This window comes from Peromyscus leucopus, chromosome 13 (assembly GCF_004664715.2).
Source record: "Peromyscus leucopus breed LL Stock chromosome 13, UCI_PerLeu_2.1, whole genome shotgun sequence".
Classification (NCBI taxonomy): Eukaryota; Metazoa; Chordata; class Mammalia; order Rodentia; family Cricetidae; genus Peromyscus; species Peromyscus leucopus.
The window spans coordinates 47,292,849-47,320,664 of NC_051074.1; the positions used below are offsets into that span (position 1 = coordinate 47,292,849).

Here is a 27,816-nt window from a genome sequence, read left to right on the forward strand (position 1 = left end):
AGCACATGACTCCATCTGGAGCCTAGGAAGGTCACTGTCTACCTTTATGTAAGTGAGCACCTGGTAAACAACCTTGCTTCATGAGGGCAATTCCTTCACCGGGCCTAAGGTTTTCTGAGAACACACCTTTTTTTTAAATCATAAAAGCTTCTTTTTTGGTTTCTAGATGAAATCGGTTTCCACTCAATTGGCAGAATTCTGAGCTTTGGCTGATGCAACTTGGTAAGAATAGAGTATTCTAAATCTAGGCGCCCGTACGTGTGAAACCTCAAGTCTGCAAGCGATGTCTGACTTTCCTTTTGAAACAGAGTTATGGGCCGTGGGCACTCGGATTGCCGCTGTTAAGTGTGCCTGGTCACACTAATGTGGCAGCACTGAGGGCTCAGTGGCTGCCAGCAGCCTGGCTGGATGGTGGTCACCCTAGGGCACACACCCAGCCTTGTTGCCCCTCTGCACCTATTGAGGCTTTTCGGTCTCTCGCCACCGAGTAGCGAAGTCTCTGGTTCCCTTATGAACCACAGATGTGGTCCTCGGTCCCACCCATCATCTCTGTAAGCATGCCTGGAGTGCTGACGGACTTGAACCTTCAGAAGCCCTGCTGGCCAAGGCCCTTCGTTCTCTTTCCTAGTGGGTCTTGAGAAGGCAGGAGGCATCCCTGAAGTTTGTGTGAGTGTGCGTGCATGCATGTGTGTGTGTTGTGTGCTCTGTGTGTGTTCTGTGTGTGCTTTGTGTGTGCTGTGTGTGTGAATGTGCATGTATGTGTGTGTGTAGGCATGTGTGCATGTGTGTGTGTTGTGTGTATATGCATGTGTGTGTATGTAGGCATGTGTGCATGTGTGTGTGCTCTGTGTGTGTTGTGTGTGTGTATGCAGGCATGTGTGCATGTGTGTGTGCTGTGTGTGTTGTGTGTGTGTATGTGTGTGTGTGTGTGTAGGCATGTGTGCATTTGTTTGTATGCAGTTCAGAAGTCCAAGTCAGCTCTCTTTCTTGATCATCCTCCACCTTTAAAAATATGTTTTTAGAGACAAGGCCTATTCTCTCTGGCTTTCCTAGAACCTGCTATTTAAACCAGGCTGGCCTCAACCTCACAAAGACCTTCCTACCTCTGCCTTCCAAGTGATGAGGTTAGAGATACGTGCCACCTTACCCTGCCCCTTTTTAGAGACAGGCTGTGACTGTGCAGCCCTGGCTAGCATGAAACTTGGAGATCAACCTGCCTCTGCCTCCAGCCTGGGATTAAAAGTGTGTGCTGCCCCACCTGGCTAGATGCCTTCTGTTTTGAGGCAGAGTTTCTCACTGAAACTAGAGTGCATTGGTGCAAGCTAGAATGGCTGGTCAATGAGCTCCAGGGATCCACCTTCTCTGCCCTGAGCCTTCAGCGCTGGAGTTGCAGATGCTTGGCACTGGGCATCTGAACTCAGGTCCTTGTACTTGCACGGTAGAGACAACCGAATGAGCCATTTCCCCATCCCATGAAGTGTGTGTGTGTGTGTGTGTGTGTGTGTGTGTGTGTGTGTGTGTGTGTTGGGACTGGATGAATGTGCATTAGAAAATCTGTGAACAAAGTTCAGACACCAGGAAGAGGAAGAATGTATTTCTAACGAGAAAATTCCTTAGTCTCATAGGGAGCAAGTTCCAGTCCCTGAATCGAGTGGGAAAATGGGAATGTGAGCGCTCCCATAGACTGCGGTCATCGGAGCTTCTCAGGCAGTATAGCTTTACTAATAAATTAAACACGGACACAAGAAACAGGACAGGGTACTTCAACCACTGTCTGCAACACCACTAGCATTTATTTATTTACTTGCTGGCTTATTTCCTTTGAGACCTGGTCTTGCAATGCCAGGATCTTGCCAGGCTGGTTAAACATACAAGCTATGCGGCCCAAGCTGTTTTTGAACTTGCAGTCAGCCTGTCTCACTTTGCACGTTCTGAGGTTACAGGTGTGAGTCATTCTGCCCAGATCGTGCGTATTTATTAAACACTTGGGTCACAGACATTGATTGTCTTAGGCACATAAGATACAATGCTCTATAAGCCAGACTTAATTGCTGCTGAGCACAGTGGCACACAGCTTCAGTCTCGGTGCTTGGGTGGTGGAGTCAGGAAGATCGGGACTCCGAGGCCAGCCCTGCATACATAGCCAATCCAAGGCTACCCTGCCTCAAAACAACAAAAACGGAAATATGACAAACAAAACCAGATGTAATTATTATCTGTGAAACTTGGGGTTGTTATCATGATATTTGTAGTCTCATAGGAAGGTACATAGTAATGTCAAAGCATTCTGATAATTGTAAAGATGTAATTACTGTGAATGCCATGCATTAGCTCAGCCTAGAGAGGATAGTAAAGGAACACACTCTTTTTTTCTTTTCTTTTCTTTCTTTTTTTGGGGTGTGTGTGGGGTGTTTTGTTGTTGTTGTTTTGTTTGTTTGTTTGTTTTTGTTTTGTTCGAGACAGTGTTTCTCTTGTGTAGTTTTGGTGCCTGTCCTGGATCTTGCTTTGTAGACCAGGCTAGCCTCAAATTCACAGAGATCCCCTTGGCTCTGCCTCCCAAGTGTTGGGATTAAAGGCGTGCGCCACCGCCACCCAGCAGGAACATATTCTTGAAGGTCACAACTGAGGCCATGGACCGAAGGATGAGCAGAGGCTGCTAGGGCAAAGATTCTAGACAAAAAGTTGTGCAAAGGCCCTGTGCCAGGGATGGATTGGTATGTTAACGGCTTTGTAAAAGGCCTCGATGGGTGGAGCAGACAGTTGAGGGGAGCATGGTCTAAGCCGTTGCTAGAGAGGAAGAAAAGAGCAGACCATGTGTGGGTCTCATGGCTGGTGCTAAGAAATCACGGGGGCGGTAGGAAGCCTCGAAATGATTAATGAGGTTTCCGTTTGGAATGCGCGGCTGCGATGTCATAGGAGAATGGACAGAGTTTGGGGTTGGGGTTTGGGGGTGAGTGCTGATGGGACTTTGCTCGCCATTACAGGGCTCTTCAGAGGGGAGCAGGTGGAAGCGTGGGCCAGGGTTGAACTAGAGAAGGAAAAGGAGTAAGAATTTCCGAACTAGGAAAGCATGAGCTCCCTTGGCGTGGAGCAAGCTTCCGGAGACCTGAGCACTTGTGGCCTTTGGTTCACAGCTAGCTGGTACAGCACAGAGGTTTGAATGGAGACTGCCGTACTAAATAAACACCTTATTGACTTTGAAAGGAATGATGGGACAGGCGATTTTTCTAGACTAGATAAGAGTTCTGGAAAATGAGCGGAAGCCGCGAGTGGGACTCACTCCTCGGGAGTGCAGTTCTGCCCGATGACCACTGAGCGCTGCTGTTTCCAGGGATTAATTCCCAAGAACCCAATGGCCAAGGACCAAAGAGGGGGCCCTGGGGAAAATGGCCTTGGAATCAGAGAGAGCGAGAAGGACAAACATGTTTCCTAATTCTGAAAATCGGAGTCCTGAGAAAGCAGGGGTCCACACCGAGTTTTTGTAAAAGTTGTTTTGCAGAATGGTAACTTCTGGCTTTGGCCACAGCACCTCTAAAGACAGTCTTTGGGACAAAAGGGCCAAGAAGGGGCTGTTTTAGGACCATTAGTGCCCTCCCTCCCCCACAGTCCCATTAGCGGGCCTTATTAAACCAACTCAGACAAAGAGCAAAGATGCCCTAGTTAATGGAGGGTCTCCCGTAATTACTCTGCTCGGCCGCTTCTTTTCGAGTCTGAATGGTCTTTAAATAATGTTTCTCTTGCTGTGGTCGTAGACAATGACCTAGCAGTCTGCTTTAAGCGGTGCCAATCCCATTAGCTAAAGAATAGCAGGGCTCTGTGTGTGTCTGCGTGCCAAGGAGGGAGTGTGTGTGTGTGTGTGTGTGTGTGTGTGTGTGTGTGGTGTGTAAGTGCTAGCTTATGGTAGGGATCGGGTATAAATGTTTTCTTTCTCTTTTCCTCACTTCTACCATGCTGAAGGGAGTGAAACATACTCCTAGGTCTCGTGGTCCGTGTGTACGTCCTGAAAAGAGCAAAGGCCTTCTCTACTACGCATTTCTCTGTAGGATATAATCTTAGTAGTAGTTGTTGTTGTTGTTGTTGTTTAAGTTTTTTACTTAGTGTATACAAAATAGTGGATTTCATTATGACATTTTCATCCATTGTACTTTGCTTACATTTGCCCACTCCCCAGCCACCTTCCTACACAGTCCCCTTCCTCTCCACAAGTAGTTCCTTCCCTTTTTGTTTTCTTGTGTGTGTGTGTGTGTGTGTATGCATGTCTGCATGAGTGTGTATGTGTTCATGTTCCCATATGTGCATGTTGCTGAGTCTAGATTCCATTTATAAGAGCAGGCATGACCTATTTGTCCTTCTGGCTTTGGTTCATTTTGCTCCGCAGGATGATTTCCAGTTCTCTCCATTTTCTGTAGGATATGATTTTAAACATGCCCCTGCCGCATGAGAGTGTTAAGAGCCAAACCACTATAATGATAAAGTCACTCCAGTAAATTTCTGCCACTTAGAAGAAGTGGACAACAGTAAGAAGCAAATGAGACAAGAGCCCCAAGATCCTCAAACCTTCATCTCTGGCCTCTCTCCCGGTGTTTGTCATACTTTTTCTTTCCTCCAGATAACTAGAGACTTCATTGTATTTAAAGCCAAGTTTTACCCTTGGCAGAGAATATGGAAAGAGGACAACCACAGTTCACCGGGAAAGATGGAACTCTCCAGTGTGAAAGTAAGTTCGTCCATCTGTTACTTTGTAGTAGAAATGTGTAAAACAATAGATAGTAAGAAATGCACCTGAAAATGTAGCTTATTGGAATCTAATTTCGCCTGCCTTTGTCTGAGAATTTTTTTTTTTTCAGGATGATGTGACCAAGCCCTTTCTCCCCACAGATATATCACATGCGGATCCCAGAGAAGAATAATACAATGTAGTGAACAGGGCACAAGGGCCTATTTCTGGTTCTGTCGGGTAGAAAAGACACCAGGGCAACAAAATGTTCTGCCAAGACAATTAAGAACTCCACTTTGGGTCCCCGAGCTTTGACTTCGCCCTGCCTTCCGCTGCCCCCACGAGGCTCTGCTTGTGGATCTCTCTCTCTGTGATTTAATTTCAGTTTAAGGGCTAGCTTTTCAAGAGCATGAATTCACAAAGCTTTTTGAGAGATGCCAGCTTCATGTCCACGGGCCACTGACCCCTGAAAATGTATGTGATAAGACATCTTCCTGCAGGAAGGGGACTCCAGGTTTGGAGAACTGGTTTTTTGTATCTGTGAGTCCAAGTCTGATGAAAACAGCTGAATGAAGTACAATGCCATCTGGGCTTTAGGGTAGGGACTTGGCAGAGGGTTAAGTCAACATGAAAAGGGGGAGGGACCCGCATTTTTCATTTAGAGATAGGACTGGACAGTGGGTTAGACTCTCTAATGACAAAAGGAAACTAACCACCTTTAAACATTCTGGAACTCAAGTGGAATTTTGGAATCATAATTTTTGACATTAAAAATTGAAATTCATCACTAGATCTTACTAAGGGCCTAAGATCTTAACTGTGGGCTTGGTGTTATCAAGAAAAGAAAAAGCATAGTAAGTCTATTTTCTGATTCTGAACTTGTTAGTTCAGATCATTGTTCCGAAGTTGTGAGTTCAACTCTAGTGCATTCTCTAGACCAGAGATCCTCCCTTGCAACTTCATTTCCTTACCGCAGCGCTACTGGCACTAAGGATGCTATATTTCCTTGAAAGGTCTGATCCTGTGCCATCTGGTAAAGGTGTTTGCAGAGCCAGCCTGGCAGCCTGAGTTCAGGCTCCAGAACCCAAGAAAAGATACCAGGAGAGAACATGCATGATACATTGTGTATACACACACACACACACACACACACACAGTTTAAAAATTAAAAGTGTTGATCATTAGTAGAACCTCCAAATATCATTGGATCTGAGCATTTGACCCACAGACTTGGAACTATGTTTAGGGAACCCACTCTGGCTTCCTCTGGTTACATCTTTCTCAGGTCAACAGGTTACAGCCTGAACACTCCCTCCCCCAACCCCTGCCGCCGCCGCCACCACAGCCACATGCTCTAAGGGCCTTTTCTTCCAGGACTTGTCTTCCTGGGGGTGGACCAGGATGTGAATGTCTCTCTGATAGAATTTGAATGTGTCCCCCAGTAGCTCAGAGGTTAGAAACTTAATTCATAAATTTGTATGTTGATAATATTGGAAGAAAGAGCCTCTCTGGGAGGTAATGAGGGTTAGGCAGGGTCATATGGATGGTTTCATATTTTTTTTAAAAAAAAAAAAGGAAGAGAGGCCTAAAATAGATGATTGCTCTGTCTCCTGACATTCAATCCTCCGTGTTACAAAGAGGTGAAAAGAACGGATCCAGATATCAAGACCTCCAGAACCCGCAGCAAAAGAAACTGCTAGAAAGAAACTTCTAATCTTATCATTTATCTGTTTTCTGGTATTTTGTAACAGCAACAGAAAATGGATTAGCATAGTCTTCTAAGGCCTGAGGAGTGGATGCTGCCAGAGTCCTGCCATATCGGTCCCAAAGATTGGGAGGGCGGGGTACCATAAACAAGATCTGAGGGTGAATCGGGTATGAGAGCATTTATTGAAAAAAGAATACACCTTTCATACTCTATAGTTGTACATATAGGAGTACATGGGAGAAAGGAGGATGTGAGCTGGAGTGTGGCTGGTGATCTGGGATTGAGGAAGCTGGCATTGACCTTGACAAGTTAATATGCAGCAGTCCTATCTTAATGAAAGGGCCACAAGTTCCTCTTGCCAGAGATAAGAATGTCTCTTTTTAGCAAGCAGAAACTTTCTTTCAAGCCTCTGAAGGAATGGGGACTTGTCTAAATGTCTGACCTCGGGTAAAGGACTTTCTCGGGGGATCAGGCATTCTAATATAGAATATTGTAGTTTCTTGTGTGGCTTAGTTGATCCAAATAGCTAAAGCTCAAAAGCAAGTGAAGATGAAATTAGGCAAATATCACTGTGACCTGAGTAGACCTTAGGAATTTATAAATTATCAACTTGATTATCAAATATACCTTATTTATCAAACATATGTTACTTATCTAAATTTTCTAGCAGCTTGTATGGGAGTGGGCAAAGTTATCTTGGTATGTAGTTCCATGGTGGCAGGGATTTTTTCCAAAGAATTATTTTGTTTAGAGAGGCTGACATTTTGTACATTTTCATCCTTGAAAGCCCACACAAAATCTCCCAAAGGAAAAAGCATAAGGGAACACATAGTGAGAATCATTAAAAATGAAAGTAAAGGGTGCTGGAGAACCGTGAAAAAGTTGAAACGCTGGAACTTTGTCTAGCAGCAATGGTCTCCATGTGGTCCACACCAGGATGCAGTGGGACACCGTAGATAGGTTAGCACCTAGTAGCCAAGGTGTTGACAAATGTCCTGTTGACCAGGCAGGCCTAGGCTTGGAAACTGAAATCCCCCCCCCCATCTGTTTTCTCATATTCTGCCTGATGGAGCACCATCCTGGCGAGGTGAATTTCTCACTGTTTTCAGGCAGATTCGTTCTGAGGACATAACAAAGTTTTGTTACTTTCTTGCCACCACAGTATGTTGTGGAATAATCTTTTTCTGTACACTGTGAAGATGTATGGTGATATTTTATTTGTACTGAAATGTGATTTTTATTTGTATGTTAATAAATAAAGTTGCCTGGGGGTCAGAGCTAACAGCAAGCCTTAGCAGAAGCTGGGCGGTGGTGGTGCACGCCTTTAATCCCAGCACTTGGGAGGCAGAGCTAAGCGAATCTCTGTGTGTTCAAGGATACAGCCAGCATGGAGACACACGCCTTTAATCTCAATACCAACCATAGAAGACCTGGAGGTCTGTACAGACAGGCAGTGACTAGGAGGTCATGTGGTTGGGTTTACAACCAATGAGAAGACAGAACAGAAACAGACAGACACACAGGAAGTAGGTTTTCTTCGAAGAGGTAGGACAACAGCGACAGTGAAGGGTAAGGTTTTTAGCTCTTAGCTATTGCTCTGACCTCTCGGCTTTCATCTTTCATCTCTGTATTGGCTCTGTGTTTCTTATTTAATAAGATGGTTACTTCTACAAAGATGTGTCTTTGCCAAGGTGCCTTCTGATTGGTTTAATAAAGAGCAGAATGGTCAATAGCTAGGCGGGAAGAGGCGAGGCAGGACTTCTGAGCAGAGAGTAAAGAAGAGATGAATCAAGGCTCTGGGGAGACACCAGAAGACACAGAGAGGCAACAGGAGGTGAGAGATGGAAGAGAGGTAAAAAGCCACAACGCAAACCGTAGATGAATATAAATGGGTCAATTTAAGTTATAACAGCTAGTGGGACAAGTCTAAGCTATAGGCCAAACTTTCATAATTAATTATAAGCCTGTCTCCATGTTTTTTTTTTTTTTTTGTTGTTGTTGTTGTTGTTTTGTGAGCTGGTAGCACCCCCCCCCCCAATCTATCTGTAACAGCAAACCTTATTCTTGGTGGGAAAGAGGATAGGCCTCATTTTAGATTAAAAGTCACCTTCTGTTGTGTTCAGCTGGGACCTCTAGTTCGCCCCTGCACGATCTGGAAAGCCCCATTCCCGTCTCTCTCCAAACCCCGCCTCCTCAGAGAGCCTCTGAACAAAGGAAAGGAAACAAAAGGTCCAATTCTGCATTCTTGGTGGCTACTGCACCTTCCTACCCTGAAGTTACCAGCTGCCCACGTTCCTGCTGAAAGGGCTCAGCTTTTGACCACGCTTGGGCGCAAACCCAGCTTGTGGTGGACACGTCATCACCCCTTGCCTGCAACCTATAAAGTCTCCCTGCTTTAGTTTGTGGGCAAAACTTCTCCAGCCTCGATCGATCTCTGGGACCAGAGACCTGGCCCCGGGAGTTGCTTTGCTCAAGTAAACACCGTTCATCATCAAAGAAAGTCGGTACAGGCATCAGAAAGGGCAGGAACCTGGAGGCAGGGGCTGATGCAGAGACCACGGAGGAGTGCTGCTTACTAGTGTGCTCCTCCTGCTGTCTTACAGAACCCAGGACCACCAGCCCAGAGGTGGGTCGCTCACCCACAGTGGGCTGGTCTCTCCCGCATCAATCGCTGGCTAAGGAAACATCCTACAACCTTGCAGATAGCCAATCTTACTATGGAGGCATTTTCTCATTTGAGGCTCCCTCCTCTCCAGAGACCATAGTTTGTGTCAAGCTGGCATAAAACTAGCCAGCACACTACTCCACATCTCAAACGGCTTTAATTTGCCTAAGGAAATGAGTGGAACATGCTACATTGAATTTAATGAGTATTCTACTCACCTTGACTTGGGTATATTTTAAGAAATAGGACAAATACATTTAGTTTGCAGACTTTAAATTATAAATAGCCTTCATTTTTTTTCTGATCAAGATTAAAATTTTGTTTTAGAAAATTTTACTTATATTATCATTGATATTATTATTTGTGTGTGTGTGTGTGTGTGTGTGTGTGTGTGTGTGTGTACATGACCTGTGTGTTAGTGCACAGGCATGTCATATGTGCAGGTGGAAGTTAAAGGTCCGTTTTTTTGGAGTTGATTCTCTCCTTCCCCCTTGCTGAGGTGTCTCTTCTTTCTGCCATGCTGTGCACTCTAGGCTAACTGGCCTGAAGGCTTCTGGGAGATTCTCCTGCTCGACTTCCCTTCTCACTGGAGAAGCACTGGGATTACAGACAGAAGTCCACTGAACCCAGCTTTTTAAAGTGGGTTCCACGGATAAAACTCAGGTTGTCAGGCTTATGTGACAGAGTGTTTATCCACTGAATCATCTTGCTGGTCCTAAAATGTTTGTTTGATGAGAATTTTTGCTTATTTATTTATTTATTTATTTATTTTCGAGACAGGGTTTCTCTGTGTAACAGCTCTGGCTGTCCTGGAACTCACTTTGTAGACCAGACTTGCCTCTGCCTTCCCATGATGGGATTAAAGGCATGTGCCACCACTACCCAGCTTATTTTTTTTTTTAAATAACATTACTTTATTCTATCCTGGCTTAAGCAATGCTTTATTAAATAAGAGCTAAAAAAAAATCTAATGAAAGCATGTAATAATGGTATTTCCTTACACATCATTTGGTACTTCCTTTTATTTTTGTTTGCTTTGGCGGAGGTGGGTTCTGGGGATCAGACTCAGAGCCTCACACTTATTAGGCAATCACTCTACCACTGAGCAATACTCCCAATTCCACTGTTCCATCTTAACAGCCTTCATTTTGGGGGTAAAAAGCTGTAGCAGAGAGGGAAACCACGGTCTTGTGTGCTAAGCAAGTACTCCACCATTGAGCTACATCTCTAGCCTTTAACACACATTTATTCAGATTGTTGAGTAGATGGTATGGAAAATGAAAACACAAATACGACAAAGCCTCTGCCCTTTGGGGGACACGGAAGAGCAATAGCAAAACTGTTTGTCAATTATACGCCAATAAGCCTGGAATAAATAAGTAGGAAATGGCTAGTAACCAAGAATTGGTTTCTTTAAGTGTCTGAAGTGGGTGAAGAGACGGTGGTCTGCCAGTTACACTTCTAGCTGTGAAGGAGCAAAGAAAAATTTCAGCAGTGAAGCACCCAGAGGGGAGGCTAGTTCAGACCTAAGGAGATCATGGGGCTCAGATAGATTGGCTCCTTCTTAGCTTCTCACTCTCTTCAACCCCAGATCCATCTAGCCCTTGATGTTCACCTACACCCACCCCATCCAACCTTCTTCAGAAAGATATTCTCTATGTGACAGGAAAGTTGGCCACTGGAAGCCCCCAATACGCATCTTTCCATCCCCGTGACCCAACAGGCAATGTATGTTCCCAAATTTCAAAGAGCAAATATTCAGGGACTGCCTCTGTTTGGGTCACCTGCTATAGTGGTTTGAATATGGAATGCCCCCTTATAGGTTCAGGTGTTTGAATACCTGGTCCGTAGCTGAGGGAGGGCTGTAGGGGTAGAGCTCTGCTTGAGGAAGTGGGTCACTGGGGAGGGGTCTTGGGGTTTCTGAGCCCAGCTCTATTTGCTGTCCTCTCCCTGCTTCCTAATGCAATGAGACTAGCCATCTCAGTCTTCTCTGCCATCCTGGGCTCTGTCCCCTGTGACTGGTCATCTCAGTCTTCCCTGCCATGCTGGGCTCTGTCCCCTGTGACTGGCCATGCTGGGCTCTGTCCCCTGTGACTGGCCATCTCACTCTTTCCCTGCCATCCTGGGCTCTGTCCCCTGTGACTGGTCATCTCACTCTTTCCTGCCATCCTGGGCTCTGTCCCCTGTGACTGGTCATCTCACTCTTTCCTGCCATCCTGGGCTCTGTCCCCTGTGACTGGTCATCTCACTCTTTCCTGCCATCCTGGGCTCTGTCCCCTGTGACTGGTCATCTCACTCTTTCCTGCCATCCTGGGCTCTGTCCCCTGTGACTGGTCATCTCACTCTTTCCTGCCATCCTGGGCTCTATTCTCTTGAATTATAAGACAAAACAAACCCTCCTCTAAGATTGCTTTTTGTGATGTATTTGCCCATAGCAAAGTAACTAATACAAATGCCCATCCTTGGATCCACCACCATGACCAGGATGAAGGTCCTATAGATAGTAGGATGGGCCTAGCAATGATTACATTCTTACCTTGTGACTTAGAGGTAGAAACAGGTTTCCCAAGGAAGTATGAGTGTTGTGGTTTGGATAGGAACAGCCCCCATAGACTCATATGTTTGACTGCTTGGTCCACAGGGAGTGGCACTATTAGGAGGTGTGGCCTTTTGGAGTGGGCGTGGCTTTGTTGGAGGAAGTGTGTCATTAGGGGGTGGACACTGAGGTCATAGAAGCTCAAGTCAGTTCTCTGTCCGCTGCCTGAGGATCAAGATGCAGAACCCTCAGCTCCTTCTCTAGCACCAGGTCTGCCTGCATGCCACCATGCATCTCACCATGACGATAATGGACTAAACCTCTGAAACTGTAAGCCAGCCCCAGTGAAATGTTTTGCTTTATAAGAGTTGCTGTGGTCATGGTGTCTCTTCACAGTGATAAAACCCTAACTAAGACAGGTGCCAAGTAGAGAAAATCAGCAGGTAAATGCCAGTGGGGTAGAGAGCAATACGGTCTGAACTTTTCCTGCTTAGTATACGGCCACTACAAGTCTTGAAGTGAGAAAGTAGCTGTGGACAATGGTCAGACTAGATGAACTTGGACGATTCTTTCTGTTCTATATTAAAATTGTTCTGGCTGCTCAACAGAGGCCTTCCTGGGTGTCAGTGTACAGTGTAGGTAAAGACAGTGGCCCTGCTGCGAACTATAGACTGATGATGTACCTGGGGAGGTTCACCGATGACTGCAGATGTCCTGTTGTGGGGAAGGATGCTCATAGGCAGGGAGGTTGTCCATATGCAGCAATACGTGAGAACTCTTCCTCACCTCCTCTGAGAATCTAAAATGTCTCTAAAAATAACAAGGGTGATGGCAGCAGAGAGCCTCTTGAATGGCCGAATGAGTTTAACTATTTTGAATTTAGAGGGACAAAATGTTCCCAGATGACAACTAGTCAGTGGCTTCTTGGATGAGGTATACTGGCTCCCTGTGTGATAGGAAGCAAATTTAGTCATTTCACAAACATGGACTTAAAAAGAAAAGAGAAATGTGTTTGAATTTGTTTTCTTCAATCTAAGGTTTTAGACTTTGAATTTGCTTTCAATAATGAAGTCCAAACACAAAGGATGCTGGAATCTTTTTTTTTTTTCCTTTTAACTAGGAAAAATTGTTACTGATTATATTGTGCTTCATGTTTCAGTACCTTTAGTCTCCTGACTACAGGCTATATTTTGGACATTAGTCCTAAATTTGAAAATTTAAAACATAATTACCATGTAGTACATGTTATGTTTGGGAGCTATAACACGTTTTTGTTTGTTTTGTTTCGTTTCTTCATTTCTTTTCTTTTTTTCTCTTCCCTTCTTTCTTGTTCTTTTCTTTCTTTCTTTTTTTTTTCTGTTTGGATTATCAAGATAAGGTTTCTCTGTGTACCTTCGACTGTCCTGGAATTCGCTCTGTAGATCTGCCTGCCTCTGCCTCCCAAGTGCTGAGATTAAAGGCTTGTGTCACCACTGCCTGGCTTGCTTTTGCTTTTGCGACAGGGTGTGTCTCACTATGTAGCTCTGGTTGGCCTGGAACTCCCTGTGTAGACCAGGTTGATCTCCAGCTCACAGAGGTCCACCTGCCTCTGCCCCCTGAGTGTCAGTGCTGGGATTAAAGGGGTGCACCACTACACCAAGACCTTCCCTTATTGATCGTAATTGGGAAAACGACTAAGAAGTATGCTGTGACGGAGAATTAAGTCTGGAAACGGAAAGGAAGATCCGTCCAACTGGAACAGCACATCCTTGCAAAAGTGGCTGGTCACTGGGAGACTTCAGGAGAGGTGACAATCCCTCTTCCCCCTAACCCCCTAACAACGCCCTATCTGCTTCCCTGAGAATCCACAGCCAGGTTAGAGACCTTCCCTCTCAACCACACCCTTTCAACCCGTGCACCTAACTAGAGATGAAAAGCACTTTGTTTCTACTTTTGGAAAGCATTATTTCTGAGAGATTCTCTTAACCATGGCAACTACTGATAGCTGACCCTGTCCTGGTAGGATCCAAGTGACAACTTGAAGTGCAAACACCCATTTCGGCGTTGGGAGGAGCGTTGTGATAAAGGCAGGATGGGAAACAATGAGATAAGCAGATCAGGCCCTGCCTGGCCGCCTGCTCCTCCCGCAGGAGGGGCCGGTCCTCGCGGGCCGGAACCCTGTGCGTCCGGGTCTGGCTGCCGGGCTGCCGCGGGGAAGCATTTGAGAGTGGGACCGCGAGAAGCCGCTTGTAAACAGAGCCGGGCCGGGATGGTCGGCGGCAGGAGCGGAGCCGCTGGCGGTGAGGAGGGCGGGCTGCCTGGGTCGGGGCCCTGCCGGGGGTCGGCTGCAGGCCGCGCGGGCGACCGGACCCAAGCCACGGTGAGCATCCGCCTCGCTGCGGCCTCGGGCGGGCGGGGCGCGCAGAGGGACGGGCTGACACATCCCCGGAGCTTGCCGGGGTCGCGGGGATGCTTCCCACGCACTGCTCTCTCTTGTATTTCGCTCTTCATTTGTGGAGAGAGCACTTCATTTGTGGGTGATGAGTGAGGGGATGACATGACGCGGTGTTGATTTTTTGTGAATCAAGTAAACGCAAATTAGAAAGTAGTTGAATGAGGTCATCTGTTCCCTGCGGTTTTTTCTTTCTTTCTTTTTTTTTTTAGAAACCCCCTCCCCAGTAATCATAGAAACCAAACCCCAGCCAAGCTTTTAGCCCCAGAGAAATGCGACGATTTCTTTTTTTCTGTCTGTTGACTCTGACCATTTTGAATGTATAGTAAACGACGTCACAGGACTGATGACAGATTGGTCTTGTACAAAAAGCTTACTAAGCTAAAACACAACACAGCAAAACAAAACAAAAAACAAGATAAAGGAGTTCTGAGGCCCAACCCTTAAGCTGAAACAATTCTGCTGAGTTTGAATGACAAGTAGAGACTAGCCTATACGTATACTTTGCTTTTTAATTTAACAGGTTAAGCAGATTGAACTACATTGTTGCTGTAAAGGTATTTAGTTTTCTTCTCTTTTATTTTTTTCTTTGATCCATGGAACTAGAGAGAAACATCTTGATTTTTCCTTAGAATATTAACTATTAAAATATTTTCAATAATCATGATAAATTGTGGTATGCACTTATGCAGCATTATAGAATAGCACACATTATAAGTGATTTGCTTAAAATAAGATACCAAGTAGTGTTTGTTTCCTTTACTGCAAACAAATACCTTGGCAAAAATTAGGTCTTTAAAAGGTCAAGAGATATGTGAACATAATTTAACTTTTAGCTAGAAGTCAAGATTAGGTTAAAAATTGACAAGAAGTGTGCAAATGTCATGCAGCATGAAATCATATCAGTGTCTGATGTGTTTGTCTTTATAGTAAATAATATCACAATGACATGGTTGTAGCAAGATCTTTAAAGCCACATTACCTCAGCTTAAATTCTTTTTTGGCCATTTTATCATTGTGTCATCCTGGGAAGCTTACTCAATTTTTCTGTTTCCTAATGTGTAAAGTGGGAATAATAACCACCTCATCAAAGATTTAATGAGGATTAAATATGTATGCTTTTTGAGACAGAGTCTCTCTGTGTAAGCATGTCTAGCCTGAAAATTAGTATGTAGACTAGGCTGGCCTCGAACTCACAGAGACCCACTTGCCTCTGCTGAGATGTGCCACCATGTATGTCCTGTAGTATAACATAGTCAGGTAGTGATGTCCATATGCATAGATCCTGGGGATGAGCAACAATGTTTGGAAGTACAGTTTGACACCAGAGTCTTAGGTGTCAATGGATGTGCCACCACACCTGGCAAGCTGATATTTTGGAAGTGCCATGAAACAGCCACTACAATAGATTTATCATCCATCATGCAAACAAATTATAAAAATGGACACCTAAGACTCTGGGACAGTCATAGTTCCAAATGTCCTTCTAACAGTGTTTTTGCTCATCCCCAGAACCGTGCATATAGGACACGACTACCTGACTATTTTATATTACATGACATGCATGAAAGTGGAATGGTGAGATCATCAACATAGGGTCCCATCTTATCACAAGTGCCCCTAAAAGTGTAGAACTTTCTATTGCAGGGAAATCACATGAAGATGTAACATACTGTAGCTGATTTAAAGATGGGTGATACCATTGATCTGGAATTTAGGCAGCCTTGAAGAATTTGGAAGGCTTAAAACTACCAAGAGTGACCTCCTGGCCAACAACCAGCACGAAGCTACAAAAACCTGGATTTTTGTCAACAATCCAGGCAAGTTGGAAACAGAATTTCTAGACAGGAGCTTAGCCCAGCCAAGCCAACACCTTAGTGACTGTGAGATAAGAAATGTTGTTTAAAGCAATCTGGAGTATGAAAATTGGTTGTGTCATGATAGAAAAGTAATGCAGAATCTAGCAGAAAAATGGACAAAAAAAATAATTAAGCAGAGTGTTATAGTGTGGATCTGGGATGTCCCCCAAAGGTCTGTGTGCTAAAACCTTAGTTCTTGTAGAAGCATTTTGAAAGCGGTGGGGCTTATGAGAGGTAGGAAGTCTTTGGGGCATTGAGAGGATGCCAGCAAAGGGAGTTGTGGCCTCTGGATCTTCCCCGTGCTGTCCTTTTGCTTAGTGTTCTGCTGTGCACTCTGACCCTGATGCGCTGCCTGGCCACAGTCCTAGATATAATGAGACCAGATGATCGTAGACTGAAAGCTCTAAAGCTGTGAGTCAAATTAAACCCTTTGAAAGTTGGTTACTGTGAGAATTTCATTATGGTGATAGAAAGTTAAGGTACTGTCGTAGGAATTAGAATTAAGTAGCTAATGTTTTAAATCAAGCTCTTTCTACCAATCAAAGAAATAAAAATAGAAGCAATAACAAGATAATACTTTTCCAGCCCTCAAATTACTATAGATTTCAATGAGTGTAGATTCTCACGTCAAGTAGTGTGTCATGGAGCAGACACTGTCAGATGCCACGAGAGGTAAACACTTAGTACAGCCTTTCCGAAAAGCACATGGACTGAATTTGTGAGAAGCCTCAGCAATGCGCCTCCCCTTTGACTTAGCAATTCCTGTTTTCGAAGTCCAAAGGAACTTATGAGAGTAGTTAAGTTCAACGCAATGCTGAATAGGCCTTTATGTAGAAAAGAATTGGCAATAGTCTTAAGTGCCCAGTAACAGGGGATCCGTCAGATATGGGCCCATCAAAAAATATGACAGAATGCAAACATTAGAGAGATATTAATGAAGAATTTTAATAGTGAAAAAGGTTCAGTCATGGCTAAGTGGGAGAAAGACAGCAGAGAACTGTGTCTACAGTATGCTTTCACTAACTCAGTCTTCTCTTCTCCTCTCCCTCTTTCTCTCTTTGTTCTTTCTCATACAGTGCTTTCTCCCCGTTAGGGTGAATAAGAGTTGCTTATTTTGCCTTTCTTGTTTTTAAAACACTGACAATGTACTTGTAGTACTTTTTTTTTTTAATAACCACGAAGATTGATAAATGTTTCAATGCTGTCAACATTATGGACAATACATTTTGAATCTAAAGCACAAACAATGTGAACAATAAAGTTAATAAATAATTTAGGTATATAGCAGAAAGTTAGTTTTTCAGAAAATGGTAGTATTGTAAAGATTGCATGGCATTTCTCAGTAGGGTAATCGGTTCAAACTTCTGTGGAAAGAAGAGTAAGTGTGATATTGAAGTACTAAAAAAAGGCTTATGGATGACATTTTACTAAACACCCTGTTCCTTTGTTTCTTTTCCTTTCCTTCAGTGTCTCGATATAGCCTAGGTAGGCCTGGAACTTGTCATGTAGTCCAAGCTAGCTTTGAACTAGCAATCTTGTCTACAGCCAAACCATCCTGAATGCTCTTCATCTGAACTGAGCTAATTAGTGATCCTTCTGCCTCAGCCTCTGGAGTGTTGGGATTATAGGCATACGTTGCCACACCTAGCTAAAAGCCCTTGTTTTCTTTCAGATGAATAGAGTTAGGTGTTGGGTTACACCCCCCCCCCACCCAACCCCACCCCCATTGATGTATAGACCAGGAAATAAGAGACTGAGGAATATGTAATCATTTGGCAGAAAGGAAAAAGAAGAGCTTGTCATTAGGACGAGGAAAACCAAGCTAGATGGAGGCCAGTATAAGGCTCGAAGCAAGCATCCAAACTTGTGTGTGTATTGAATCTTTGTCAGACAGTGGACTTTGCTGTGATCAGGTCATGCATTTACGTGTTCACAAGGCAGGCTGAGAGATTGATACTACTCTTCTAGTTTCAGCAGGTCTGATTTTAACTTAGCAAAGATTAGTTATGTAGGCTAGGTTTTAGGCCGCTCCTTCTCTTTTCCCAGTGACCGGGCCTCTTCTGCTTCACAGCACCCTCTCCCACACCCTCAGAGCAGGCCCAGAAGTGTCTCACGGCTCTGTGGCTCCTGGCCACTTGCTGGCTTGCTTCCTGGGGAATGTTTACTCCTTGGGAGAAAAGGACAATCTGGCAAGGAATTGCTCTCTGCATTTTCGTTTTTCTTTCAGAACTGGCTTGGTATGTGGTTCATAAGGGACCATACTGTGTTCTGGCTTCAAGTGCAAACCAAATAATTCAGAGATCGTAGCAGCAAGTGTGACGGAATTGGTTGCCAGTACCAAAGTGTTTATATACAGTTTGCTCTTGTCTCATTGGCTACTGTAGGTATAACTTACTTTCCTGCAGACTGTGCAGGAAAAACATGATTTGGTTGATGAGCGTCACTAATCTCGATGGCAGATGAGTTATGGGCAAAAATCAAATGAAAATAGAGAGGCAGTTACTTATTTATTGTTTTTGTTTTGTTGAGATAGGGTCTTTCTGTGTAGTCCTGGCTCTCCTAGAACTCTCTGTGTAGTACAGGCTGGTCTTGAACTCACAGAGATCCTTCTGTGTGGATATTGCTCTATATAAATAAAACACTGATGGCCAGTGACCAGGCAGGAAGTAGGTTGCCAGGCAGGAAGTAGGTGGGACAAGGAGAGAGAAGAATTCTGGGAAGCAGAAGGCTGAGGTGGGAGACACTGCAGCCACCGCCAGGACAAGCCGCATGTAAAGACTCTGGTAAGCCACCAGCCACGTGGCAAGGTATAGATTTATAAAAATGGGTTAATTTAAGATAAAAGAACAGTTAGCAAGAAGCCTGCCACGGCCATACAGTTTATAAGTAATATAAGCGTCTGAGTGATTATTTTATATGTGGATTGTGGGACTGCGGGACTTGGTGGAACCTGGAGAGAAGCCCTCCAGCAACACTCCTGTTTCTGCCTCCCATGTTCTGGGATTAAAGATGTGTACCACCATGGCCAGCTGAGAGGCCATTTCATTAAAATGTCAAGAATACATTTTTTTTAAATTAACTTTTTGTTTGTTTGTACTCTGAGCATGGTTTCAAACTGGATTCCTCAGTTATATGCAGCCTTCATGAGAGAAGAGGTTTATTTATATCCAGCTATTTTGAGTAGAGTAACTAGTTTATAATTCAGTGCAAACTAAAGCTTCTTTGTTCTGTGTTATCTAGTTTACATGTAGGTAATTAGCTAATTGCGAAATGGGTAAATACATCACGGTGTGGTCTATAGGTGTGATAATAACCTTGTGTAATAATAACCTTGAACAAGACACACACACTCCTTGACTTCATGAAGCTTACATTTTGCTAGGGGAGACAGAGAGGAGAACAGGCCCAGTTAAGGAGTATCTGACCTAATAATGGAGGCTGTCCGGATGCTATAGAGGAATAAAATAAGGGCAGGTCTGAATGGGCCTGGGAAGTCGGGGGGTTGGGGGGGGGTGGGAGATTCCTTAGCACAGACCTGGAGGCTGGATTTGATGTAGCCACTCTGGGGTGGGACACTTTGGGAGGAACAGTGCTGGTAAAGAGTTAAGGGCGGTGGTGGTGGAAAAGAAGCTTCCAGGCAAATATAACAGGCAAGTTCTAATTTCTTTAAAATCTTTATGCCCGGAGACAGAATGAAATGGTGGTAGGAGTCTAGAGGGAAATTTAAGAGCTAAGGGCTGGAAGGAAAGTGCCGTGGGCTTCCTGGGTACTGCTTATGCAGAAGGCAGCAAGTTTTGATTTCTGAAAGCCCACTTGGGTGGTAGTGTGGTGAAGGGGTCAGGAGACTGCCTGGAAGATAGCTTGGTGGTGGAGAGACAGAGCAGTGGGTAGATTTGGCAGCTACCACAGAGGTGGAACTCACAGGACTTGCTAATTTGTGTTGGTCGTTGGTGAGTGAGTCAGCTAGAAATGCCCAAGTGGAGATTCATCTTTATTAGGGGATGATGTCCTTTTCTCTGTAGTGAGTGTTTGGAGGACGCAGGCTGGAGGGTAAGATGAGGAGTTGGTTGTGCATTGTAGGAATCAGGGCATCTATGAAAAGCAGTTATAAATGCCATCTAGAGCTCAGGAGAATATTCTGTTCTCCATTTTCCACGTGGATGGTAGCTACAGCCACAGACGTGGAGGTCACTAGGGAGGATGGAAGAGATGCTAGCTAGGTAAGAGGGTTGTGGGGTGTCTGTCACCTGAGCACTGGAACAGGAAGAGTACACCCCTGGACAGAGGAGAGAGGGCAGAGATGGATGAATTCACAAGGACAGTGTAGAGTGGGTCTTTCTAGGTCACACTTCCGAATGTTCAGATTCACTGTAAGAAGGCTTCTAGATTTGGCCCTTTAGAAACTGCCAGCAACCTGTGCACGTAAAGTTTCACCTGAGGCAGAACCAGGCTGCTTCTTGTGGGAGAGTGAATGGGGTAGTAAAAAGTAGAGCCTGAAAGTGTAAAGATCAAAGGTTTTCCAGAAACTTAGATGCCAGACAAAAGAGGGAAATGTATCCTACATGTAGAGAAGCTTAGGAAGTGAAAGAGACCCTTGTTTATAGTTCTTGTTGGGGAGAGCTCTTCTTTTTTGTTTTTATTTTTAAAAACTTTACATAGTTTTTTTGATCATATTCTCACCTTTCCCCTAGCTCTCCCAGATCTTCCTCATCTCCCTACCCACCCAGCTTCATGCTCGATGCTCTCTCTTTTTCTCAGAAACCCATACATAAGAAAACAAAAAACCTAATAAGATAAAAATTACAGAGCGGTGGTGGTGCACGCCTTTAATCCCAGCACTGGGAGGCAGAGCCAGGCGGATCTCTGTGAGTTCAAGGCCAGCGTGGGCTACAGAGTGAGTTCCAGGAAAGGTGCAAAGCTACACAGAGAAACACTGTCTCGGAAAAAAAAAAATTACAAACCAAACCAAGAAATGAACAGCAAACAAACACAGAGTCATTCTATGTTAGCCAGCTAGTCCAGGCGGTGGGCCTGCCCTGGAGTGTGATTGATAGGCTCAGGGACCCTCCATTGGAGAAAACAGATTTTCTCTTTCCCAGTAGGCATCAAGCTCTTGGGTTAGAGGTGAGACTTTGTATCCATTTCCCATTCTCTGTGCTGAGATCTTTGTCTGCTTGGAGCCCGTGTACATCTTGTTCGCCTGTCACAGTCTCTGTGAGTCTGTATGTGCATCCGTCCTGTTGTGTTTGGAAACACTGTTTCCCTGGGGTCATCCACCACTTGGCTCTTCCGGTCTTCTGCCTCCTCTTCCACAGATCCCTGAACCTGTAGGGGAGGGATTTGATGAAGACATCTGGACCAGGGATGAGTGCCCCACAATCTCTCACTCTCTTGCCTATTGGCCAGGTTTGAGGCTCTGTGGTTATCCCAGGCTACTCAGAAAGCTCCCTGCGGCAGGTTGAGTGATGCGCTCATTGGAATCTGTAAGGGTGTTTGTGCTTTACATTGTGCAGTATGTGCACCATTGAACCCCTCCACTTCAGGGCCCCTGCTGCTGCCCTTAACTCTGCAGAAGGAACGCTTGAGTAGATTAAGACTTCCTCGGAGCTTCTTCCTAAGCAGATCACTGTCACCACCCTTTCCCTAGTTGGTGTAAAGAAGATCAAAGAGAATGTGGTAAACTTTTCCTTGGTAGCCAATACTCAGGGGTGCTGCGGGCCGCAGGAATATATCATAAGAACTCAGCTGGTTATGGCAAAGTCACTACCTGGAGGAATCAGGGAATTCCTCCAGAGGAAGCCAAATCCCAAGGAGTTTTTGTTGTTACTTGGATTGTTATATATCAGCTGTCTTCTGTTATGAAAATCATGTGTGCCTTCATAGTTTTCCCAATTGACTTTCCCCTAAGAAGGACAGTGTAGACTGAGCACTCTCTGGACATACACATTCCAGGTATTTGGAGAACAGCCTCAGGAAAGGCTTTCTCTGGAATCAGATTATCTATCTCCCTTAGCCACTTTCAAGGACTACAGGAAACACCACCCAGGTGGGCGCCCAACTTCCGAGGACTAACAATGATAACAGCCCACCTGCAAGTCTCCGACTTACGGTAAATTCCACAAGAAGACACCACCTAGGAGAGGTGGACGTTAAGTAATAGCTTTACACAATTTAGCTCGGACCCTCCCTTTATATACCGAGACTTCCAGGGCACGGAGAGAAGAGAGAAGAGAATGGAAGAACTAGATGGGTAAGAACTTGAGAGGAACGAATTGAGATGGGGAAGAACTAGATTGAAGGGCTAGAAGAGAGGACAAGAGGAACGAGATGGAAGATGAGGAAGAGCCAGATGAGAGAGAAGGAGATGGGAGAGGAGCTGATAGGGGAAAGAACTAGATAGATGAGAACCTAGAAGGGACAGAACTAGATGAAGGAATTAAGAAAGAACTTAGAGGGGATCGCAGACAAGTGTAGAGAGAAATCAGGCTAAAGATGACCTAAATATGAGAGCAGAATATAAGCTTGTAACTGTCACAGAATAATAAAGTATATGGACTAAGGAGTTTTGTGTACATAGATTCATTTCTTCCCATTAAAGATTAATTATCAGCTGGTTGTAGATTCTTCCCGGACCCTGGGAGGGGACTATCGAGGGGCTGGACTTCCATAGTCCCCGATACAGGGACATCCTGTATGCTGCTTTGGGGATCATAAAGCATAACATTCTGGTGTTTGGTTTGCACTCCAAAGCTACCTTTGAAAGTTTGACAGGGATCTTTATTTGCTCTATATTTTGATAAAGTAGCCGAAGTTCAGGTTCAAGAAGTTTGTCCCAGAGCACACTCCAGTAGCAGTTCGTAGAAAACTGAGACCTAAGTCTTCAATTCTGAATCTTGTGATCCAAGTGGGTACCCTTCACCGGAGAATTACGTGTGGTGTCTTTTTGTTTTGTTTTTGGTGAGTGGAAGTATTAAAATTGGCCTAGTTTTAGTAGATTTGAACTAAGATTTAAAATAAAATAAGAATGTTATCAGTCAATTCTGTTGTTTTGTTTGAACTTTGTGTTTGCATAAAGGTAACTTGAAGTTAGCTTTACAAGGAGGCTGTTTATTTGACCCTGCTCTAATAGGTAACATATGCTTGAATTATCTATAGTAGCATCCAGTTTGAAACTATTTCTTTCAATTCTTTTGGCAGAAACGTTTGTTTGCAAGTTCTTTTAAGCAAACATTTTCACAACTGTGTCTGTTTATTGGCTGAATGAAAATGATTTGTTAGGGAAACTGTAAGAGGTTTGGGCTGTTGGGACGATGTAAACACTTCTAAAAGCACTTGTTCAAGTGAAGTCAGTCATTGTTCCCTTACAGACAGTTTAAGGTCACACTGAGGACTGAGACTTAGCTCTTCAGTAGGGAACAACGTTTTATTCTGTTTGTTCAGAGACTTCCCAGATACCATTTCCTTGGAGAATTTACAACGACACAGAGAGATTATAGAAGTGATTTTTATTTATTTATTTTTGCAAATTAGGCATCAACTATTTCCCTAGGTAGAAGAATGATAGTTATCAGGTAACTACCTGGGTCAAGGGATTAACAAATAAAACAATAAAAAAAAATATTAGTTTCAATTGGTGTTTGACACTGAAATTTGAAGCACCATGTACATGAAATGCTAGTGTATTATTTTAGGGTCATTAATTGGCTTTGACTCGCATATGGGACTATGTATTTAGTGTTGATTTTACTCAGGCCATATTACCCATAACAACTTTATCTCTTTAAATTTCTATTTCCTTGTAAGTGGTAGTAATAATGTTACCAGCTCCTAAATGACTTGTTGGGAGGATTCAACAACTCAGTACTCAGAAAGTATGAAGTAAATATTAGCTCTCATCTGTTATTTGTCATTTGTCTTAGATGTTATAAGAACTGTATTTTATTTTTAAGCCTGTTTATTTGTTTAGCCTATCATTCCACCTTTAACATCAAGTCCACCCGTATTGAAAGAGACCTCTCCAAGACATCTGTAAAGGGTTCCGTACAGTGGTGGGCAGGACTCCCTGATGATGAAGGGCAGCTGTTTAAGTGTTAGCTCTCACAAACTTATCATCTCAGTACCAGTTCGGATCAGTCAAATATCAATCAGTCAGATCCCTAGAATTTCTACATTGCACAATTGGGATTTTTTTTATTTGTTTGTTTCTTGGAATCAGGTTTTGTGTAGTGTAGGCTGGCCTCAAGCTTACTGTGTATGTTACAGAGGCTGGCCTTAAACTCCTGACCCTCCTGCATCACCAAGCCCACCCTGCAGAATTGTGTTAGGACAACCCATTTCACATTAATGGTAATGGTCCATAACAAAAACCAGTTTAAGGGGCTAGAGAGGCAGCTCAAAGGTTAGCAGCAGATGCTGCCCTTCCAGTGTGAGTTCCCAGTACCCATGTCAGGCAGCGCAGAGCTGCCTGCAACTCTAGCTGCAAGGCGTCTGATGACTCAGGCCACCCCAGGCACCGGCACTCCAGTGTGTGTGCGCGCGTGCGTGCGTGCGTGCGCGCGCGTGTGTGTGAAATACACACACACGTTACAAACAAAAGTAAATCTTAAAAAGAGAAATGTAAGGCCACTTAGAGGGATGAAAATATAGCCCCTACTGTTCTCGGTGTTTCGAAACTCCTCCTCTGCCCCAGGCGGAGGATTTTCTGGCCTTCACAGTGTGCAAAGCTAGGTTCTTTCTGTTGTTTGCCCTTATCTCTTCTTATCTTTGAAGTCTGAGAGGGTGTTTTGTCTGCAGGATTTGCTTCCTGACTAAAGTGCTCAGAGGCTGATTGGTAGCCAAGGTCAGTGTCATAGATTAGGTCTAAAAGGAGAAAGGGGGTTCATGGACGCTGGATGCGGCCTGCCACCATTGAATGTATCTGTTGTTGTTTCAGGTAGCAGTGAGGCACCTTTTGCTTAGACCTGGTCACTGGTCTAGAACTCCTGACGAAACATTAACAAAGACCCAGCCTTGCTTTTTTAGCACATTCAAATATAACAGAAAGAAGAAAAAGAAAAAAAAAAACAAAACAAAACAGTTAAGTACTTCTCATAACACTTCTAATTCTATTATTGTTTATTTGTGTGTGTGTGTGTGTGTGTGTGTGTGTGTTTATACTTGTTTCTTTTGTCTTTGGTTTCTGTTAATCCTGAGATTTGCCAGAGAAAAACCACCAGGTCCACCATTTTGGCCACAGTAACCAAGCTTTTTATTAAAATTTTGAATACTGACAAGATGGAATTTGGTCAGGACCACTCCTGGAAACTTTCCAGCTGAGTGGCCCCGAGACACTCGTTGTCAGGGCTTATGTGGACAAAACTCATGCTTTCCCATGAGGCTTTGCTGTTCTTTTCAGCTCCCAGAATCCCAAGCAGTTACCTGGTCCTTGGGCAGGTGGGACTTAGAGGTTAACTTAGGGTCTCACATTTCCTCCTGGAAGGATCTCCATGTACAGGTCATTGCCATTTGATCTGTTCCTGGATATATTTATGACACTTCGTGTTCTCATACATCACGTTTGTCTTTGTGTCGGTGTCCCGTACCACCCCCCCCCCCCCCCCACGGTTCAGCCCTTCAATGTTAGGTCTGTGTTTTATGCCTCCACATCTAACATGGTGCTTGAGTGCTTGATCATAGTTTTATATTCTCTGGGAAAGTATACACTTAAACTCTGCGCCTCACTTCTCAACTGTAAGGTACCTGGGGGCAGACACAGCAGGGGCGCTGTTACAGAGGATGGCCCTGAGGTCTTGTGTCAGCCTAACTTGCTGGGTGTCCCCGTTGGGAAGACTGAGCTAGAACAAGAGCCTTCTCCTGGGGTCCCCGGTTGGTGTTGTGCTCACCGCCTTGCTTGTCCTGCGGAACAAGCTGGGTGGCTCGGGGCTTGGCTTCAGTCTACTGATTTATGGTTCTGCCACTGTGGCACCGAAGAGCTTTACCGCGACTTGGAAGGTTGAACTTGGGTGGCCCACAGGATTTGGTAATTAGACAGGGATTTCAGAACGTCTTTGTCTTCCCCAGGGGACCCTCAGCTGACAATAGATGAGTCATTTTGGTCTCTTTCATCATGGCTGAAACAGTCCCGTACTCCTTCACCGCTCTCCGTTGAGATCACTATAAGTATTTATTAAAAGGCTCACCAAGCACTTTTTATAAACCATAGTATAAGCTGTGCATGTGGAAAATGAGTATTTTCAGTAAAACCATGTAATTTCCCCCACAGGTTAACTGAATTTTGAGGCATTATGAGAGAAAAAAATGAAAGAAATTTCAGGTTATATTTGGAAATATCCCTAACCCCATTTGTGTTCAGAAAATTCCAAATAGTTCTATGAGCTGATGATAATCTTTAGGTCCGAAGGCACTTCCCTATCCCTTCTGGGGTATGATGCACATTTGGAGTTCAACACACTACCTCTTGTTGTGTTTGTTGTTGCCATGCGTTACGCTTTCAGCCCTCAGTGCCTGTGGTCCCTAGGTGCACCTTGCAATTATTCCCTATCGTAGTTTGAGGCTGACTCCAGCAACATGGACTTGGGCTATTTGTGGGGCTGGAAGTTGGACCTAGGGCCTGGTGCATGCTGGGCAAATGCTTTCCCACTGAGCTGTATCACTGGCTCAACTTTTGCTTGCAATTTGGAGTCAGGGTCTCGGTAACCAGTGTAGGCAGGCCTTGAATTCACTGGCTTCCTGCCTCAGCCTCTGTATAGCTAGGCTGGACTAACATGTGGTTTCCATGACAGAAGTTGTCACTTTCCACTTCAGTCTCGGGACGAAGGTGACTGGAGTGATTCATTTGCTTGATCTGTAATCACTGTTCCCTGCCGTGGAGGCAAGGGGAGATGGGAAACATCAAGTCTGCTTTACAGAACTGAAATCCACCTGTCTGTTTTGTCTCTAAGAGCTGGGCACATTAAGATACTGGTGGTTTTATGAAAATAGACTTTCTAGTTCAGTGGCTGACAGAGAGGACAATAATGATGCTGCCTTTGGTGGCAGACAATCTGAAATTTGAAGTGTTGTGTGCTTATATTTAGCTGGATTTCTAAGAAAACAAACATCTTGGGACATCAGATGTCACAAGATTGTGCAGGTGGAAAATAATAAGTGGAACTGAAAAGTATTTTTCATTGATTGTTGGAGGCATTTCAAAGGGGGCTTCTCAGTGCTGACATTAGAAAGGGCTTGGACTCCGTGTCACTGGATCAAATAAGATCAACCAGGTTACTGAGTGTGTGTGTGTGGTGGGTAATCACAAAACATATTTCTATACAAGGTCTTAGTGAGACCTTTGGTACTTGACATTTTCCATGTTTCAGTGGTGAGGAAGCTTTCTCTGCTCAGGTAAAATTTAAAAACTTGGATCAACATGAGGTTTTAGAAAGTCAGTCATATTTTACTAAAGTAAGCTTATATTCAAATATACTTTTGCCAGGAAAAAAATGTATACATGCTGCTAAGATAAAATGTAAAAGTTTGAAAAAAATATGGTGTTTTAGAAAGTAAGTAAAATTTTACCGAAATATGCTTACAAAGAATTCAAATATCTTTTCCAGAAAACTCTATATAGGTATATATATGTATGTACACACATAGACACATACATACATATGCAGATGTCAGGGCTTTGAAAATGTGCTGTTTGAGCTGGATGTGGTAGCACATGCCTTTAATCCCAGCAATGGAGTGGCAGGGGCAGATAGATCTCTGTGAGTTTGAGGCCAGCCTGGGCTAAAGAGAGTGATTCCCAGTACAGCCAGGGCTGCACAGAGAAACCCTGTCTTGAAAAACAAAACCAAACATGCAAACAATAAAAAAATAAAAAATAAAAATAAATAAATAAATAAATAAGAAAAACAAAA

General features: G+C 44.1%; 1 protein-coding gene across 1 annotated transcript in view; it reads left to right on the forward strand.

Annotated features, from left to right (window-relative positions):
- Window positions 1-13,804: 13,804 nt before the first annotated feature.
- Plekhm3 (pleckstrin homology domain containing M3) overlaps window positions 13,805-27,816 on the forward strand; it is a 165,065-nt gene continuing 151,053 nt past the window's right edge. The window contains exon 1 of the mRNA XM_028886701.2: window positions 13,805-13,985. The gene's annotated coding sequence lies outside the window, so the exon portion shown is untranslated. The remainder of the gene's footprint in view (window positions 13,986-27,816) is intronic.